Here is a 19,161-nt window from a genome sequence, read left to right on the forward strand (position 1 = left end):
ACCTCGGCAGGGCACTGGTGGCAGCACCAATGAGGGTCCTGCAGCCACCAGCTTGCCTCTCCCTCTCCTGAGAGGCTACTGTGATTTTTTTATCTTCTTCTTCCACCTCTCCCTTCTTTTAAAAAAAGAAAATTTCTCTCAGATGTCTCTGGAGAGCTGGCTACAGTAGCTGCTTGACTGATTTATTCTAGTATTTTAACATTTACTGGATTTACATAACAGCCAAACAATCTGTTTCAGGAGTTTAATATAAACCCAACTCCAGTGAGTCACATCCATGTCAGTAATAATGCAAGGAGAGGCAGCTGGGGGAGCGAGGAGGTGACTTTTTCTAGGTTTCTGCATGGGAATATCTGGCTGCCTGAAATATCTCTGACGCCTTGCAGCCGAGCGACGCTGCCAGCTCTCCTCCACCATCGGGGATTTGTTCTGAAACTTGGAAAGGTCAGTGGGTGCGTCACGCCAGCGCTCCTGGCTGTGCTCAGGACCCTCCTGAAGCTACCCAGGCGGTGCTGGTGCCCTGGCCGCTCCCCAGCCACGTTGGGTGGTCGGTGCCAGGTGAGCTGGGCTTGTTCCTTCGGGGCTGTGGGAGTGAGATCCGTCGGGATGAGTAACAGCAGGGTGTTCCTGCAGCACAGCACGTGGTGTCCTGCCCAGGCAGAGTAATTCTGCAGCTCCCCAGGTTGCTCCGTGCGGCCGTGTGAATGCAGCCAACCTCTGGGGCAGCCCTGCTGCAGGCAGCCTGGCCCGCCCTGCTCCAGAGGCTGGTGGGGGCAAAGTGCGGTCAAGCAAACCAGGCCTGCAAACGGAGCTGGCTTTTCGGGGAACCCGCAGTGAGGGGCTACAGGAATGGGGTTGCTGGATTAGCGTCCGCATCGCCGCCTGCGTTAGAGGCTGGCTGTTCAGCCAGGCAAGCGCTCCTCTCCCTGCAGCTTGCCTATTTGAATTCTTGTCTTTAGGATGGGAACTAAATGCTGGCTGATGAGATCCATTACAGCACTAATTTTAGAGCATGCCAAACACTAGGAAATTGTTTTCACCCGCCGGTCTCATTTCTCCTTTGTTCCACCCCCCCTCTTTGTGAAAACTGCCATTGTCATTCTGCTAAATGTCTGGTGATGGATGTCCTGCTCGCTGGGATCTTCGGGCATTCTCCTTCAAGCCCTTTTCTGATGCTTCTTCACTCAGCCACTTGACACTGCTGTTCGAAAAGCTCTCTTGGGGCTGCAGGCACTCCGTGCAGCCTTGGGCAGCCGGTGCAGGATGCCAGCGGAGCCTCCTGCAAGTCTGGGGGCAGCAGGGGAGGCAGCTTCCGAGTGGAATTTCTTATCCTTGCGTGTCCGGGGCTTTACAAGCCCTTCCAGCCCCACCCCAGCCTGCTTTCTTGATGAGCAAGAGGAAAATATGAATTTCCCTTCGGTCTGCAGAAAAGTTTAGGTGGCGATCCCAAAGCTTCAGCATTTCTTCTTGGCACTGATGAAAACCTGAGTCATTGCTCAAGAGGATGGAGCAGGCAGAGAGGGAAATTTAGTTAGGAACTGAAATGCTTGATCAATGCCAGAGGGAACAATAGCGCACAGAAATCCAGATTTCAAATGTGATTGCTTTCTGTTGGCTGGAACCTCGCAGGGGCTTGAGAAGAGCCTGGACGTTTAACTGGTTGTCTTCACTGAAAGGTGGCCGCAGATAGCAGTGCTGCTTTTAGCACTGCTCTGCCTCGCGCTGTTTAGCAGTCTTATTGTGCTCTAGGTTAAAGCTGGTGGCAAAAGTCCAAAAAAGTGGTTTCAAGCCCTCCAATTTTCAGGAGGTCTCTGGAATACGTTTTTGCAGGGGTTTGGCAACCAGATATCCCCGCCAGCAGCTGCTGCAACCATGAGCAGACAGATCTGGGCCTCTGAAAATCTGCGCGCTCCTGCCCCATCTCCCCATCCTCATCTCTTCTGGAGGCTGGATCCCTCCACGAGAGCTGTCTGCCTTCTTGTGCCCCAGCCTGGGGGCAGCACTGCCTGCTCCTAGCAATTATTTCATGCCTTCCCCGGCTGTGCTCTGCGCCCCACGGCTGCTCAGAGGTGTCAGCCTGTGGGAATTCGGCAGGCGAATGTCTTCATAGTCGGCCTCTGTGAATGTGGCAGAGATAAACCCTTTACTGAACTAAATGTGGTAACAGCTAATCCCTTGGAAACAGTCACCTGGGCCCTGCGCGATGAAAAGAGGCTTTGCTGCTCTGATTAACTGCGCTGGCAAGAACATTAACTCACTTTTCCTTGGAAATGAAAAGCACCTCTCCAGGAGCGTTGAAGGGATTAGGTACCAGCAGGAATATTAAGGTAGGTTTTTTGCACCTTCCTTCTAAATGTGGAGCTTTAAAAGACCGGTCAGCCCTGATGGGAAGGGTGGGTGCTGCTGTGTGTGCCCGTGCCCTGGAAGAGGGCACTCGCTGCGGTGCAGAGGCCAGCACGAGGCTGGGGGCACCGAGGAGTGTCCCCAGGAGGGCTGCACGTCCCCAGGAGGGCTGCGCGTCCCCAGGGCACATCTTCTGGCACCAGCCACCTGCGCTGGGGCGTTCAGCTGGGGAACAGGGCTCAGTGCTGTAAACGAGCCCGGTCAGCCTGCGCAGCCACCACCTGAAGGACTGGAGCTCCTCTAATCCTCGCTAAGAGCCAAACGGCCCTGACCATCCCCAGCCTGTTCTGCAGCAGGTGCTGGAGGCCTTGGAGAGCATGGTGCTGTTCTGATGGTCTTGGAAGCTCTGCTGTGATTTTTCGGTGAGATTTGCACTGATTTTTTTTTTTTATTTTTTTGATACAACTCTTGCTTTCAAAACCCTGTACTAGAAATCCCACCTACATTGAAAACAAAACTCTTGTACTTTAGTGAAGGCCACTTCAGGCTGGGTTTTGAGGCCGGGCTTTTATCTTGGTGCTGCTTTCCACGAGGCTGCGTGCCCCAGCGCTGAGCCTCTGCCCTGGCAGGAGGGAAGCCTGCCCAGCGAGCTGTGTTTGATACTGAAGGCTGTTCAGCAGCAGCCCGGCTGGCTGAGGGGATTAAAACCGGTATATAAAAGATTTCTCTTTAAAATAATGAGAAATCGAGAAAAGAGTAAACACTTGTATTAAGTATTTGTTGTTCAGAGCAGGTCTGACTACTTAAAACACTTCAAAAATCCCGTTGCCTTTCAACCCAGGTTTCTCCTCCTGAATTTCTATTTTAAGTAAATAGCACAGGGTTAGCTCGGAAGGGAAACGGTACCAGTGCCGCCGTTCAAAGGCTGCTTCGCTGGCTAGGTATTTATGGGAGACATTCAGAAATGAGCAAACACTTGAAAGTCTATGTATTATTTTTTATTGTAGCTGATTAAGAACCACTTGAAACCTTTTGATTGGTGTCACAGCTCTCATGCTCCCCCAGGCAGTGCTCCGGCAACGTATGTGCTGGAACTTGTCTCGGTTAAACCTTGCCGGAGATGAAAGTGCCGCCGTTAAGATCTGGGATCTGGGGCTCTGAGAGGTGGAAGGTGACAGCACGGCACCGGGTGTAGGTGAGTGAGATCTGCACGGGGGCAGGACCAGCGAGACACCTGGTGATGCTCAGCCCTCCGAGCCCTGGCCATGGGACTGCTGGCCCCGCTCTGGGGAGAGGTCAACGTGTCTGTGTGGTGAGGTGGTGCTAGTCAGGAGTAAAACGTGACTCCCGGGCTGCTGGCAGTACTCCGGCTCCCTGTCTCTCCAGCGCCGATTCCTCCTCGGGAGCAGAGTAGAGAAGTGCAGAGGGATTGCTTGAAAAAAGGAGGTGACTCCGACCTGCCCCAGCCGTGCAGGTGGCTCTGAATCCATGGGCTCGCAGGGCTACGTGGCCAGCTCCACGCCCTCCTGGAGTCATCGTTAGATATTGCAGGAGGTGATGCAGCACCACCTCCCTCCTGCCCAGTTCCCAGCCTGTGCCTGGGAAACCTCGTCAGCTCCTGTGCAGTCCCCGGAGCGCTGGGTGTGCGAAGCACAGCTCCCGTCCGGCAGGCCCTCTGTAAGCAGCGTGTGCTCCTCAGCCTGTGCTTAGCTCTAACGAGAGCTTGGCAAAGGAGGCAAGTTTTGAGGTAGTTATTTCGTTCTAAGCTGCACATCTGGAGGAATAATGGGATAAAACCCAACTGGAGGGGGAAGTGGGACTCTGTCCTCTGCAGAGGCAAGCGGCAAGCTGCTGTCTCAGGGCCCGAGTGAGCCGATGCGACGACGGCCAGGTCGCGATGCAGTTTTATGATGTTGTGCTCGGTGGCAATGGGAAGAGCCCCCTTCCCCTCGCTTTGCTATAGCAGCCTGAGGTGGGCCCTTCCCTGCAGCATCAGCCAGCCGAGTCTGAGCTGCCCCACAGCAAGATGGGCATTAAATCACCCTGAAAAAAAGTTTGCAGACTGCTGCCATCAGAACATTTCCATAACCAAACTGCTCCTCCGGGGGGAGAGGAATGAGGGGGCCTGCAGAGAGTCATGAGAGAGAGAGATGTAGGAAAATGCTTTTTATGGATTGAATAATTTTTGGTGCAGAGGCGGCAGTGTTGTATTTAATTCTAATTTGGGGATTTGGGGGAACATGTGATTGACACCCAGCGAGGAGAGCAGGATGCTGTCTCTCATCAGGTTGCCGTTCCCACACCGCGTTTACCTGCCAGCGCTCCCAGGGAGCCCTCTCCCCCTGGGTGCCGTTTGCCCGTTCGCCACAAGACTTCCCCGCAGCCTCTTGCAGCTTCCCAGAGCCAGCAGCACTGGGGGGGCCCCGTCAGCCCCCGCAGCTGCTGGGAGCTGCGTTGGGGTGCCTCCGGCTTGGTTCTCTTCAGCTGGTTTGCCGTGGCTGCGCTTGGGTTTGATTTTCTCCTTCGTTGTCCTTCTGTGCACGGGTGGGCAGGAGCCTTCTGCCTTTAAATCACCTGGTGGCTCGCTCCTACCGAGCACACCTGAGCCACCCAGCCTCGCTCAGGAGAGGAGGGACTGCTGGCTCTCTTGTCATTAAAAGGGCCAGTAGGAGTTTTGTTTGGCTGCTGTGTAACTTTCAGCCAAGTTCTTCCTCTTGGCCCTGTCCATTCAATTAGGAGCATGCCAAGTGCTGTGAACCTGAGCAGCCTCGTTGCAAAGTGAGCGAAGCACGGGGCACTTCGGGGAGCCTCCTGTTACTGCCGTGCAGGGCTTATGCTGATAACGGCAGCAGAGATTGAGCGCAGTCCCCGGGGAGCTTCCAGGAGTCTGATTAATCAGTTTAACAATGGATCTAGGCTTTGGTTTGGGTCTTTTTCATAAGAGTCACATTTTGTCCCTCTCACAGTAGCTGTGGAGCATGTAAGCACAAGCACTGCTGTTGCCCTAACTGGCTCCGGGTCTCTCCGTGTCTGTTACGTTACGGCTTTGCAGGAGCAGCCGTCACCATGGCATCGGAGCGCTTCCTGTGCCAGAGCCACCTGATAAATGCATCCGTACACGTGTGCGCGTGCTTTTTTTTGGTCTGGTGGAAGCTGCGAAGACATTCGGCTGGAAAATTGTGTTTTTGCACGGTTGTATTCCCCAAATAGTTAGCTGTGCAAATAGCTCTCTTCTGCTCGTGCTGGTTATGGCTCTGCTCCGCATGCCGCTGAAGAGAGGCGGCTTTCCACGGAGCTCTGAACCAGACCCTGTGCGAGCAGGATTTTGCATTTCATTTGTGGTTCCTATCACAGGGCTGGCAGGGCAAGGTCCCACTGCCCCGGTGCTGTACCAAGAGAGTCAGTGACAGCCTGACTTGAAGCCTTCTCGTCTAAAGGTCAAGGTATAGCCAGGGGAGGGCAGGAATCAGCAGTCCTGTGGTGGGGAAGCAGGAAAGAGGAGCAGGGAAAGAGTGCAAGTGGTTCACCAGTCCCTTGTGGCCACAAGTGCTCTGCCTGGCTTTGACTTTCTGAAAGATGCAGCAGCAGCACAGGGAAGCAAGGCACCGAAAGCGAAGATGCAGACGTTCGCAGTAACAGGACCTAAAGGCGGCGTGGCACAAGGTGCAGGGCGGCGTAGGGCTGGGTGAACCAGGCTGCCCAACGTGCACTCGGAGAAATGATATTTACAGCACGGGCTCCTTCCTCTCTTCAATTCACCTCTTCTTGAATGCACGCGGTGATTGCTTCTCATGTGAGTGCTTGTAAAAACGGAGCTCCCTCAACAGAGCCGAAATGTTTACGTGAGTTAATGACTTCGGAGAGCTCTGGTTGTTTAAAGACGGAGTGGCGACGAAGTTGCCTCGGCTGCAGCCGGCAGCACTGCGTGGAGCAGATCCAGGGCAGGGGCAGCTGTTCCCACCTCGATCCTTGGGGATTTTTGTCATCTTGTCTTTGCTAACACGTGGGAGGGAGCCTTCCAGGGGTGAGAAACCCGTGTGAAGTGGGCAGCCTCCCTGGGACCTGTGCTGCCGCAGTGCAGAGATCAGGAAAACCTCACCGCTGATTTCCAGTTGGAGCAGGGCGAAACCCTCGGCCTGAAACCAGGGAGTTGGGAGGGCTGGGTCTCCATGAACCGCTTGGTTCTGGCTGGTTTCCTACAGGTTATTTCCTCTCCCCAGCCCCTCGGAGTTCAGCACCAGTCAGGAGCTGCAGCTGTGCGTGAGGGTGGCCCTGGCAGCGGCCCGGCCATGCCCACCAGCCTGGTGCAGACAGCCGAGGGAGCATTGCAGGGTGAGGCTGCCCTTGTATCTCCACAGCACGCTCCCAGGGAAAGGGATTAAGGTGCCCTGATAAAAGTAAGCTCCTTTCTCCCTACCTCCCTCTCCCCAGGTGCGGCTGTTGGCGTGCTGAGCGGATCTGTCTGCCTTTGGGCTGCTTGCCACCACAGCCAGAGGTAGGTGCTCGGAGCGCGGTGGCAGTGAGGCAGCCCGCAGCCCTCCGGCAGCCACTGAGCGCCTGCGGCAGAGGCTGGGGGATCTTGAGGCTGCTGGGGAGGTCTTGCTGCCTCCTCCGTGCTCGGGAGAGTGGCTTGGAGGGGGACAGGCAGGCAGAGTGGTTATCCCAGCAGGGAGCAGGCAGATCTCACGGTGCCCTAACCATCCAGGAGCGATAATTGCCCTTTATTTTGAAAGATGCCTTGAGCTGGGGAGAAGGGACGTGTTTGCAGCAGTGAAGTGCAGTGCAGGGGAGCTGCTGTGCGCTCTCCTTGAAGGCTGTCGGTTTTCCCTCCCCTCTCCTTAATGCATCCGATCCGACCTCACGGGGAGCGACCTGCCAGTGGGATCTGGGCCGTCAGCTTAATTCTGCGCACGTGCTCCTGTGCAGGCGTGTGTCAGTGCGTGCCACCCTGTTAGCAGCCACTCTGGGGGCACAGCTGCCGGGCCTGGCTTCCGCAGGCAGGGGCTGAGCCGTCAGTCCCGGAGCCCTCACCCTGTGCGTCCCCCCGCCGGCAGCTTGCGGGTGCTGAGCACCGGCACGTCCCTCGCCACCCCCTACCTGCCCCTCGTGCGGAGTTGCACTGTGGCCACGGGATTTAGCACGGGGTGTTGCGAGGTTTCCTCTGCGCCAAAGGGAATAATGAAGACAAAGCAGCCTCGGCTCCGCGGAGGAAAGCCGGTGGGGCTGGTGGCCGTTAACATCGTTAGTCTGGCACAGGCAAACTGTGAGTTCTCTCCCTGGTGAGAAATCTCTCTTCTTTTCTATTTCTTTATACCTAAAGCAGGGCTGGCCGGTTCTGTGAAAACCCTGCTGCGTTCATCTGGGTGTCTGAAATTATTTCTGTGAAGTTATTCCACTTTTTGGAGGTTTTTATGTGCTGCGCTAATTGAACGTGGAGCAATGAGCAGCCCCGTAGAAAGGCTGGACTGTGAAACGGGTCAGACAGACCAGTTGTTTCTGCCGGCGTGGGTCGCCCGGGCTGTTTGGGCACGTTTTGCACGCTTTGCTTACTCCCTGATGGTGGCCCAGCTGCGCCAGGGCCTTTGGGGAGAGAGCTAGACCCGCTTCTGATCTTAAGCTCACATCTCCACCTGTGCCCCAGTGCTCTGTGTCCCTGCCCGTGGATGCATCCCACAGGGTGTTGGTGAGGATGTGTGCATGTTAATTTTGGGAGGTGCTGAGTTTCCTCTGGAATAGCGGGATGTTCAGGTACCATTTTAACTCGATGCTTTTGCAGCTTTGTATAAGAGCTGTGTAAGAACAACAGAGGGATGTCGGAAGAGTCTGGCTGCAGCCCTGGCACCTGCCCGCACGGAGCCCTGCTGGCTCTGGGAGCTGGGGCTGTGTTTGTAGGGTGCTGAGCCGAACGTGAGGCTGCTGCCAGCAGCCTGTACACGTTTAACCCAGGCGTTAGCTGAGGCTGGAGGCGTCTCAGAAGTGGACTTTCAGAGCACTTCTAAATGCAAGCTCACGACTTGGCTTTGCTTGACTCTGCAGCGCAGGGTTTCTTAGCAGTGCGCTGCCTACCTTGGCGTGAGATCAGCAGCAATTACCTGGCGTCTGAAATGGGAGCCCCTGCAGGACCTTAGAGTGCTGCAGCATTACCGTACGAAATGGGCAAGTGATTTAGGTAATGAAACGATTTGCATTTGGTCATGATTTGAGTGAGACTTCGAGAGCTGATGTGCTTATTCATCAGCTGACTCACGTCTTAGTCACTTGAGAATGAAGTGCTTCTCCTTTTGGGTGCTTCCAGAATGGCAGGGGTAGAGATGAGCTTAAAATTTCCACCCCTCCCTTCGATATTTTTTTATAAGTATCTAAAAAAAGAATGATTGTGGGAGGGAAGATAATACAATTAAATCAAGGCCATGGGAAAGAACGTGATGGGGTGGTTTGTGAGACAGAAGCTGAAACAGCTCTCTCTGCCAAGCAAGGTGCATCCCAGGAACTTAGCCCGAGTTTTGTAGCAGTGCTCAAATTTGGGTCTTGGCTTCCCGGCCAGGCAGAGTGAGCTCATGCCTCCAGTCAGACTTCTCAGGCTTTGTTCTCAGGGCACTTGAGCGAGTCCCCTTTGTAAGTACAAGTCTGAGCCTATTCTCCGTGCCACCAGCAGCACATAAAAGCTTGTTTAGATGGGAGCTGGCCCCTGAACCACTCTGAAGATTGCTGTGCAAATAAACTCCGCTGTTCTCAACTTGTATTTGTAACTGCCTTTTTCCATTACAAGACCGTTGAAGAGGTTGACTTGAAACCCACTTCTTCAGAAACGTGCACATGTTTGAGCAAGTGAATAGGATATCTGAGAACCTGGTGGAACGATGGAAAATGACTAGATAAACCTGGCAGTGGGTTATACATCAGCAAGCAAACTGAGGTTTTCCCTTTTTTCCTTCTAATCTTCCAGCTTCTCTTTCTAATGTCAGCCCCCCTGCAGCAAATACAGCACAGGCTACTCCTCCTCCAGCCAGCTGAGCTCAGCGCGGCACGGTCTCTGCACCTCGCCTGACCCGTGCAGCTGGTGGCAGCACAAGTGGGAGAGCTGAGCAGAGCGGCACAGGGCACTGGTGACGGGTTAGGCGTAGGCTTTGCCAAGCTGGGAGAGGTAAAATTCTTACCAGTGCTGCAGGTGTCAAAAAGGATGCGCTGACCATCGAAACCAGGTTGCTGATCACAGCTCTGGTGCTGATGGGCTGGTTTCTATCAGGAATGATGATGTGGGGGTATAAAAAATGATGCTGACATCTGCTCCTCCAGCGGTGTGCCCAGTTAGAGGAAGAGTACAGAGGCAAATAAAGAAGCCAGAGGTCAGTAATGAGAATTTGGGCTTCTCTCAGCGACTTTTGCAAAGCCATCTAAGCCAGACCGTTTCACCCCGAGTGCTCCCGCTGTTCTCCCACCCCAGGGGAATAGGCAGCGTCTGGAGGATGCAGCAGGTGAGGGCAGGTGGCAGATAGCATGTAAATGGGAATTTCCCAGGGAAATGCATTAGGCCACGGTTTCTAAACCAGGAAGCAGAAGAATGGGGTTTTATTGTTAAACAGAACTGGTGAAAGGAAAGCCAAAAATAGTTTTCTTGTGAGTGTCCTGTGGCAGGTACTAGAGAATAATTCACAGGCCCGTGGGCTTTAAGGTCCCTGTAGCTGTAAGCTAGATCTCCTGGGCCACAAGCGTGGCTGACTTGCCCAGCAGTCCGGCTTGGAGAATTCAAGTACAGAGGGAGTTACCGCTTCCTCAATAAGCTTCCCAGTTTGTTTTGCTTTTAGTAATTTCAAAAGAAGCATCTTTGTGTTCTGTTTTACAACCTACCTAATTTGCAAAACTGTTCCTAAACCTCAAAGGCGATAGACGATTATATATGTGATAGTATAATAATAATAATAACAGAGGCAAATGTTAGTGATTTGGTGGTGTTACTGGTCAGAAAACCTTCCAGGTGAGGTTGCTTCGCTTGCAGGGACCGCAGGTAGAGCTCCAGATGCAGGTGCCTCCAAGGGTGGGTTTATTTTTCCTTTCTGCTGAGCAGTTGCTGAGGTTGGCTGTTCCTGGCATCCCTTTCCAAACGGGCGCGCGGCCTCCAGCCATCAGCGAGCGATCGGGACGTCTGGGAGAGCGCTGCGCTCCCTGCGCCCCCGTGCACCTCTCATGGGCTCGAGCGTTGCAAAGCAAACCAGTCCCGGTGGTTTGGGGCACGAGCGGGGTGATGGGAGAGGAACTGAGCAGGAGCTGCGTCGAGGTGCTGCCGGAGCATCTGCAGCATCTCCAGGACGCAGGGCTCATGGTGGCTGCGGCCGGGGGTCACGTCTTGCTTGAGCAGCTTGTGCAGGTGGAGGGAAGAAAGCTGGGCAGAGGTGGGCCCAGGTGGATGTATTGAGAATTATTTCCAGTGCTCCTTTGGCCTCAGGAACAGCTGGAAGTGCAAATGGGGAGGCCAGCACAATTGTCCTCCGCCCCTCCTGGGACAGGAGCCCTGGGACGGCTGCGTGGCTGGGCAGTACTCCTGTTCACACGTGTGACACACGGTCACCCAGCTGCTCACATGAATCTAGTTCCTCATTTTTGAGGCTGCGTTTTTCAGTGCTGTTCACACTTCAGCACGGGAACGTTGTCCCTCCTGACGTCCTGGGACTGTAGTTAAAGTTCAAGTGTGTGCTTAAGTGTTTTGCTGGAGCGGAGCCGACATCTGCAGCACGGAGACGAGCAGCGTGCGGTGAAACTCGGTGGCTGCACCCAGACTAATTGCTCCGAGACGCGTCCTGGAAGGTGCTGAGCACCCTGGTGAGGAGCCAGCAAGGCTTTTAAACACATGCTTTCCTTTTTCTCCGCGTTGTTACCAGTTTTGTTCTTTGATTTCTCTCCCCCTGGCAACCAGGAGGATATCTGAGTAGCTAGAGCTGTGTAACTCATCTCCCAGCGACACGCTGACCTGCGCCGCGGGGATGTCTCCTGGGACGGCTGACGGGAGCAGGTATTGTTGCCGGTGTCTGAGTCCGTTGGCTTTAGGTTTTCTTTTTCTTTTCTGTGCTCTCCTGCCGGGCATGGGGCAGGCCACGCTGCACGAGCAGTGGTCAGGGTGCGTTTGCAACCCACATGCCACGTTTCCACGTCTCTGCTTGCTATGAAACTGCACAGACTGTGGTTGTTTCCCTCCCTCTCTCTTAACCTGGATTTGTGTTCTCCTGCCTCGGTAATTTTTGGAGGCAAACTGGGAAATTCGGGTCGTGTTTCAAAGTGGCATTGCCTGCAGTGCTCTGGACAAGGGGTCTGGGGTCTGCTTGCTTGTGAGGTTTTTAGGGTGGTGTTCTTTAGCTTTGCCTGCTGTGTGCACAAGAGGTGTTACGGCCCCAGCTGGAGACCAGGAAGGAGGCTTTAACTCTGCAAAGAGGCAGCCCCCTGCGTTCTGCCATCACTGCTAGCTCTGTCCCTGCTTTTTGAGCTGTGGCAGCTCCTCGGTAGCTCAGTGTGCTTCTCTGAGCCGGGAGCAGGGCTTGGGCTGTGGAGCGGGGCTCTCCTCCTCACTCCAGCTGCCAGCAGGAGGGTGAAAAGGTTCCCCCACCCCTTGGCTCGGGGTGGGGTGGAGCAGGGGGTGCTGGCTGACTTCCGTACCTTCTTTCCCCGAGGACAGGCTGTGCTGGCTGGGAAGAATTGCAGGCTGCTGGCTGTCTGCAGCCTTCCCCCGGGAGGCAGAGGGGCGGCAGGCTGTCTGCAGGGCAGGCTCATCAGAGCCCCGAGTGCCTCAGGCTTCCCTGAACCCAGCCGCAGGCTTGATGTGATTTGCAGGCGGGATCAGCTCAGACATTCAGGCTGCTGAGCTCTCGGGAGAACAAGGCACAGCTGTGACGGCCCAGCAGGTGAAGCAGGCTGGCAGCCTGTGCTGCCGTCCAAAGCACACCTCCCTCAGCAAAGGAACGTCTTTGTGCCAGCGGGATTGCTCCTCTTCCTCCTCTGGCACCTGCTGGCCCACAGCGTGCCTTTTTTTCTTCTCAGTTGCAGCTCTGTGGAGCTGACACAGCTGAGGGATGGCTCACATCTTCTTCAGATGCCTCCGAAAGGGTCTGGCAGGTCGGGTACACCTTGTGGTGCTTTTCCTGAGCCACAGAAAATGGGGACACTGCCGTGGTGTCCCAGGGCTGCCGGCACCCCAGCTGTGGCTGCCTCTTGGTCTTGGGCTTGCTGTGCAGAGCCAGAGTGGAAAGCGGGAGCCCCAGGGTGGCGTTTTCGTGCGTTTTTCCAGGTAAAGCTGCACCTGGAAAATGTCTTGGGTAGGCTGCGAGGCCTTTTTGTGCTCTGACAAGTGCCCCAACTTCTGGAATAGCATTACAGGGATGCAAAAGAACAGCTTTGTGCCGCAGCTTTTGCCTAGCGCCTTGCTGGATAATCTCCAGTCATTGACCTTGGGGCTTTGAAAGTGCATTTTGGCTTAGAGAGCTAAAGCTTAAGGCTTCAAAGGAATTGGGAAAGCTGCTACCCTTCAGATCTCCAAGCAGCAGGGGTTCTGTGTGCACGTACCAGGGGAACTGACAGGGGTCACCTGGCTGGGACTCCGGTGGCTCTCTGCTGCCTCGCATCCCCGGAGCCTGTTCGCCCTGCGCGGGGAGCCTCCCCGCTTCTGCCCTTGGTCTTGTGCAGGTTAACTGGGGCCAGGCTGGGGTTTCTAAAGAAGTGAGGATTATCAAAAGATGGGAGTTACTCATGTGGAAATACTGCAAATAATTTGAGCTCTGGGTTTGAAGTCCATTTGTCTTACAGCTGCTGCTGCTCTTGTCTTGCTCCGTGTAGTTCTCCCTTGATTCACCTCTCGTCTCGGGGCATGCCGCAGAGCTTCAGCACGTGGGCGCTTAGAGGTGGGTGCTGGGATTATTTCCCTGATTAAAACTCTTTGCAGAGATCACCTTGAATGGAAATCTGCACTCATATTTGAACCGCCGGGAAGAAGAAAGCCCGCTGTGTTCTGTGCTGTACGTTTTTATTGGAGATTGGCAATCCTAGAACAGCTGGAAATTAATGTTTTTAAAATGCTGGAAAGACTTTTCACTGCGGCCTTTCACAGAACTGAGCAACTTAGATACATCCCCTGGAATACCTCCACATCTCTCACAGGCAGCTGAAAGCTTTTTCCTTATCTGGGAGGAAGATAAGCCTCTAAGCCCAACATGTATAAATGTGAACTTGTTCTGTCTGGCGGCTTGTTCCGTTTAGTGTGGATGCTTTTTAGACAGCACTGACTTCAGCAGCTGTCTGTGCTGGGAGATCTGAGGCTGCCGAAGGTTTGTGATGCTGAGCTGCCTCACTGCGCTGCCGAGCTGTGTTTATGTACATTTTCCCCAGTCCCACTTTGCTGCTCCTAAACTACCCCAGCCTTGTTTTTCGGTGATTTGCTTTTATACCATTAAATCCTCCCATATTGTGCGGCGCCGGGGGATCTGAGCTCTGCCAGCACCTCGAGAGCAGAGGAAACCAGCAGTTGGAACGGGAAGGTGCTCCTGGGGAGGAGGCAAGCAGGAGCCGCTTCCTCAGCTGAGCCTGAGGAAAAAATGCTGGTGAGGCAAATAAATCGGAGAGGGGAGGAAAGCAGCAGCCTGGAAGCGTGCAGGCTGTCCCTGCTGGGTGCCAGCGTGCAGCAGAGGGCCGAGACGCCGCTGTCGGGAGAGAAGCCTGTCTGTGCACTTCTGGGTTGCTGTTTCCCTTCTCCCTGTTTCTTTACTTCACCAGTGCGCACCGCAGGCTGAGCTGCTCAGGGTGCTGCTCAGGCTCATGGGGCCTCGCTACAGAACATACCCCAGGCGTGGGCACTCAGGCAGGAGCACGGCTGCGGTTGAGCTGGCAGCAGTCGTTGTTGGGAACCCCTCGTTTGCCTGTAACCCGAGCAGGCGTGATGCGGAGAGCTGACAGCAATGCCACGCAACCTGTTTGCTGACCAAGACTTCTGTAAACTCATACCTGCAGGAGGAGGGTGGCGTGTTTTCCTCCCTGCTGCTTCTCTCTGCAGCGTTTCAGTCCAGCTGGGCAGAGGAGGAACCCTCAGACCTGAGCTGCCAGCAGGTGCGGTGACTGCTGCCAGCAGGTAGGGGAGAGGGCTGGGAGAAGCCCCAGCCCCATCGGCACTCTCAGGGACGTGTGCTCCTCTCCCTTGGCCTCCATCGAGGTGAGAGAAAAGCCCGGAGGCAAACGAGCTGAGCTACCTTGGTTACTTTGCTTGCACAACAACCTGTTTACACATCCTTTCTCCAAAAAGAAACGTAGCCAAAGTTGACAGCTCACTGGGAAGAGCAAACTCAGGCCTGGCAAGAGGAAGGTTTCCCTGCTGTGCTCAACCCGTGCCTTTCCCCTTGGCAGGGGAAATCTTTGCTTTGGGGGAACCTACTGCCCTGTCACACAGCCCAGGGGACAGGGATCACTTCTGCTTTGGGGCTGGAGTGTGGGAGCTCCGTGTGCCTCGGAAAGCTGGGTTTGCCCTGTGTTGCTGGAGGCCAGGGCCCTGCAGGGGTACGAGATGAGCACGCCGCTTGCCTGTAGCCAGCAGGAGGAGCAGAGGGGGGAACTGCACGGACTTGCTGGGGCAGGGCCAGCGAGGGACCGTAAGGATGGAGAAGCTGTGACAGCTGGGATTGTCCAGCCTGGAGAAGAGAAGGCTCAAGGAGATCCCCATGTGTGTACATGCCTGGCGGGAGGAGACAGGAAAGAAGCCAGAGCCGGATTCACCTCTGCAGTGCCTAGGGGATAGACTGGAGGCAATGGGCACAAGCTGCAATGCAGAAAACTCCATTTAAAAAGAAAAAATATATATGTTGTGTTTTTTTTTTTTTTCTGTGCAACAGTAAAATCCTTGAACAAATTTGCCTCGGAAAGGGAGCAGGAAGGCTTTTCCTCACGGTCAGCAGAAGGTGGGCGCAGCCAGGTGCAGCGCGTGGTCCCTGTGGCTCCTGCTCTGTGGTTGAACTTGTGCAAACAAACACCTCCTGCGCAGTGCCGCGGGCTCCTGGTTGTGCTGGCCAGCACGCAGCCCCAGCAGGGAATAATCCCGGACTTCTGCCTACACTGGTTTTCCATTCTTCAGGATCCCAGCCTAGAGTGAGGGAGCTGGTTGCCTGGCTGGAGGCTCCCCGGCTTTCCTGAATCCCTTCCTGGCGGCTCAGCTCCTCAGGAGTGAAAACCAGACCTCATGCTAAAAGCAGGGGGCAGATGCCCTGTGTTGTCTGCCCCTGCAAAGCTGTTGGTATGCTGCCTCGCTTGGTGCCGTGCGTTGTGCCTTCGGTTCTATTTCTCCCTTATTCTCCTCCTCCCTTTCTCTCCATGCTACAGGAGGTGATAGAGTTAGACCGTGCCCGTGGAGGTGAGGACCGGTACGCCATTCGGCTCCCCTTGAATTCTTCGTTTCAGTTTGTTCCTCGCTGCGTCTTCTCTGTGGCAATTCCGAGGTATCGTTACGGGCTGCAGCGGCAGATGGCTCAGCTGAGACAAGTCCCTTACCCATCAAACAGCTTTTTGTTTTAACTGCCATTTACCTTCGCATGGCACAGACATTTGAAAAGTCATTATTGCAATGAAGACCCTGAATATTAAAGACTCCCTGACTCTGAGCTGGTTATTTTGCTCATGAATTGATCGGGTCTGGCTGCTGCCCTGCTCGTTAATACTTGTAAAATAATCTAGCCCTCTCAAACTTCATGTAATCTGACATTCTCGGTTATTTTTTGAAGCACCCCCTCGCCGGCTGTTTCAGTGCCACCTCCAGCAAGCTGTGCTCCCCGCCTCTGCTGCCCCCTCTCCAGGGACTCACTCGCGCTGCCTCTCAGCTCAGCAAGTGACAGTAACCGTGACACTTCGCCTCCTCCCTGCTCAGCTTCAGCTCTGAGTCTTCTCCCTTGCTGCACAAATTCTGCACCGACCCTGCAGGTAGCCCCTGTGCTGTGAGTACAGCCTCGGGCTGTAGCAGCGTGTGCTTTTGTTGGTGGTGGCCAGAGGGCTTTTTTCCTAGGGGTTATGGGGTTCAGCTTTTCCTGTGCAAGGTACAAGTTGCGTGTGGGGTATTTCCTGCACTCCTGATGGCTTTTGGAAGAGGAGGTTTGGGAGTGCAGGTTCTGAGGTCCAGGTCAGTCGGGATAGTGCCAGACAGGAGCAAGAATGAGCAGCTTTGGAAGCCAGGGCCTCCTGAATTCTTACTCTCTTCCGATATCAAACTGTGATTTACGTATTCTTCAGCTGTGCGCATATCACCAAGCCCAACTCCTCTTTACTACTGTCTGTAGGGTCCTGTGGAGGTAGGGCGAATGATCCCATATGTCTGGGACAGCTGCTGCGTGGTCACCCAGCACGACCAGGCTCGGTGCTCTCGTCTCGCACCAGCCTCCTCCCGTCCTTCCTGGCTGCGGTGTCTGGGGCTGACAGGTGTCAGGCCCGTACAGCGGCTGGGCTCCTTCCCCTGCAAGGCTTTTGTCTTTTGTCCCAAGGGCAAACGGGATTTGTTATAATCTGAGGTCAGCGGCAGGGGTGCTGTGGCTGTGCGGACCTGGCTGTTGGGCTGTGCCGGGGCTGTGCTGCCTCCCAGGTATCGTAGGGGCGGCGAGGGGAAGCGTTTGTTCCGCACGTTTTGCTCGCAGTGGTGCTGTGTGGGCTCAATGCCTCCCACTGGCCGTTCCCCGTGCCTCTTCGGCTGTGACTTGCAAACTAATACACCTCCAACGCACCCCGTCGAATGAAGGTCCTGGCAGGGCTCCTGCTTTACCCGCATTACCTGGGGTGCTCAAAATATGTATTAATATGCTTAATATCACTGTCAGATGGATTTGGCAGTCCTCAGTGTTTTCTTGCCACAGGAATTTCCTTAAGTAGAAACTTTTTTCTTCAGAGTAATTTTTGGTTGATTATTGCTTACATATGCAATTAGTATAATTGCATCTGATTAAGCAAATGTATTTAATCATATAATTAGAACGTGGGGCGAGGAAATATAATGCAGTTGGGAAAGCTTTTGTAAAACTCCCTGAGCTCAGCGCGCCGTGCGCAGGGTGGTTGTTAGCGCTCCTGCCGTGGGCTGGTAGACTGGAGGTTTTAGTTCAGCATCCTAGTTAGTTCCAAAACATAGCTAAATGTGCTAGCAGTTACTCCCAGCATTGGAATAATACCCTCCATGGAGTAAAGGCTTTTTTTTTTTTTTTTGTATGATGATATCAGGAGCCTGCTGTTGAGCTCAACCCCAGCATCTCACATCTGCATGCATGCCTTGCCCCGGGAACATGAAAGCAGCAGAGCTGGCGTCTTCACCGAGGGGGACTGAGGAAGAGGAGGACGAGGATGGAATAATGTGTCCTTGGGGTGCTTGTCCTTTGTGGCTCGGGGACTGGACTAGTCCTAAAATGCTTTTTGAACCCCCCTGCCTTGTTAAGGCACGGAGACACTAAGAAAAAGGAGGCAGAAATGATGCGTTTCCCAGGCGAACAAAAGTGGCCGGGAGATGTTTGTTGTCATTCAGGAAATCTAGCAGGGGCAGGGGCCTGAACGCTGCTTTTCAAGTGTCTCACACAAGCTAGAATCGCAGAAATACTGTTTCTTGTCATTCAGTGGTTGCTTTTAAAGCTGTGCTAGGAGCTTCACAGAAGTAATCAAAGTGCCTCTCTTTTATGATCTAATTTTCAGCTGTGGCACAACAGCCAGGCTCACTGCCAAGGACTGGGGAGAGGCGAGGAAAAAAGACTTGAATTATCAGAGCAGGATCGGGTGATTTCTCAGCAAGACATGACTGTGCTCTGAAACAAAGGCCTCGAAAAGCACGTGTATGGTGTGTGTGTAAAGCACAAACACTGCGCCCCTACTTAGTGTTTGGGTTGTGGGAATTTCTCCTGGTTTCAGTCAGGGGTCTGTACCTGAAGCAGTTCACCCTTTTGCCAGGCACGCAGGCTGCTCTGGTGTCCGGCTGTCCTGCTTATCTCTGCAGGGGCTGCAGGGACTTGCTGTCGTTGGCTTCGCAGGTACATGAAACAAACCCCTTGGTTCTTGGTGTCTCACGTGGGGCTCGTGGCAGCTCAGCTGTTGTTCTGGTGCATGAGAGACAAATCCCCCATCAGCTTCTCCGTCCTGCAGGTGTCTGAGCAGGCTGGTTGGTATTTGGGTGTGTGTACGAGGTTGCTGGCATCAGGGTGGTGCACGTGCGTCTCCCTCGTGTCAGGGCCATGGGCTGGTGCTCAAAGTCCTGCAGACCCAGCTGCAGAAAGGGGAGCTCAGGAGACACTCCGGGATGGAAATAGCCGTCGGCTGTGGTGTTTGGTGTGGAGAGACAGCCCGGGCTCTGAAAGGGACTTGCTGACCTAATATTTCAAAAATGTCATCTGAGGAGCACTTCAGGGCTTGGCTGCCCAGCCTCGGACTCGCCGCTTCTCTCCTTAAAGGGAGTTTCTGGCGCTGGCTGACAGCAGCAGAGCAGATAATTAATCCGTGCTGTGCTGCTGCGGGGGAACACCGGGAGGAAACCTAACACAAGCAGCAGGTGGGGCGAGGAGGGCTGGGTGTGCCCAAGGCAGGGATGGATGCCAAGGGCTGGGGGACTGACCTGGAGGGTGCTGGTGATGGAGGTGGCATCCCGTCTGCGGGTCATCCATCCCAGTACGTGGCTGGCTGTACCGACTGGAAAACTTGCCCTGATCCCTGACCTTGCCACTGTCTATCAAAGGAGCAGACAAAGCCTTCCGTGGTCTTTGGGACCTCTCTTTTGCCTGTGGTCAAGAGGCACCAAATGGGGTCAGCCTTCAGGCAGCGCCGTGGTGCGACATGCTGACATGCCCC

The 19,161-nt window shown here is 54.5% G+C and overlaps 1 protein-coding gene across 9 annotated transcripts in view; it reads left to right on the plus strand.

The window, feature by feature from the left end:
• Nucleotides 1–19,161, plus strand: part of CAMKK1 (calcium/calmodulin dependent protein kinase kinase 1) — a 98,826-nt gene that overhangs the window by 16,482 nt on the left and 63,183 nt on the right. For 2 of the 9 annotated variants that reach the window (XM_066979495.1, XM_048068106.2), the window contains exon 3: nt 6,775–6,838. The exons of 6 other annotated variants lie outside the window; for them this stretch is intronic. The gene's annotated coding sequence lies outside the window, so the exon portion shown is untranslated. Of the gene's footprint in view, nt 1–6,774; nt 6,839–10,945; nt 11,351–19,161 lie in introns of those variants that run through there. One more of the 9 variants, XM_048068109.2, reaches the window with a different exon arrangement.

Source organism: Anser cygnoides, chromosome 18 (genome assembly GCF_040182565.1).
Source record: "Anser cygnoides isolate HZ-2024a breed goose chromosome 18, Taihu_goose_T2T_genome, whole genome shotgun sequence".
In the NCBI taxonomy this organism is placed as follows: domain Eukaryota; kingdom Metazoa; phylum Chordata; class Aves; order Anseriformes; family Anatidae; genus Anser; species Anser cygnoides.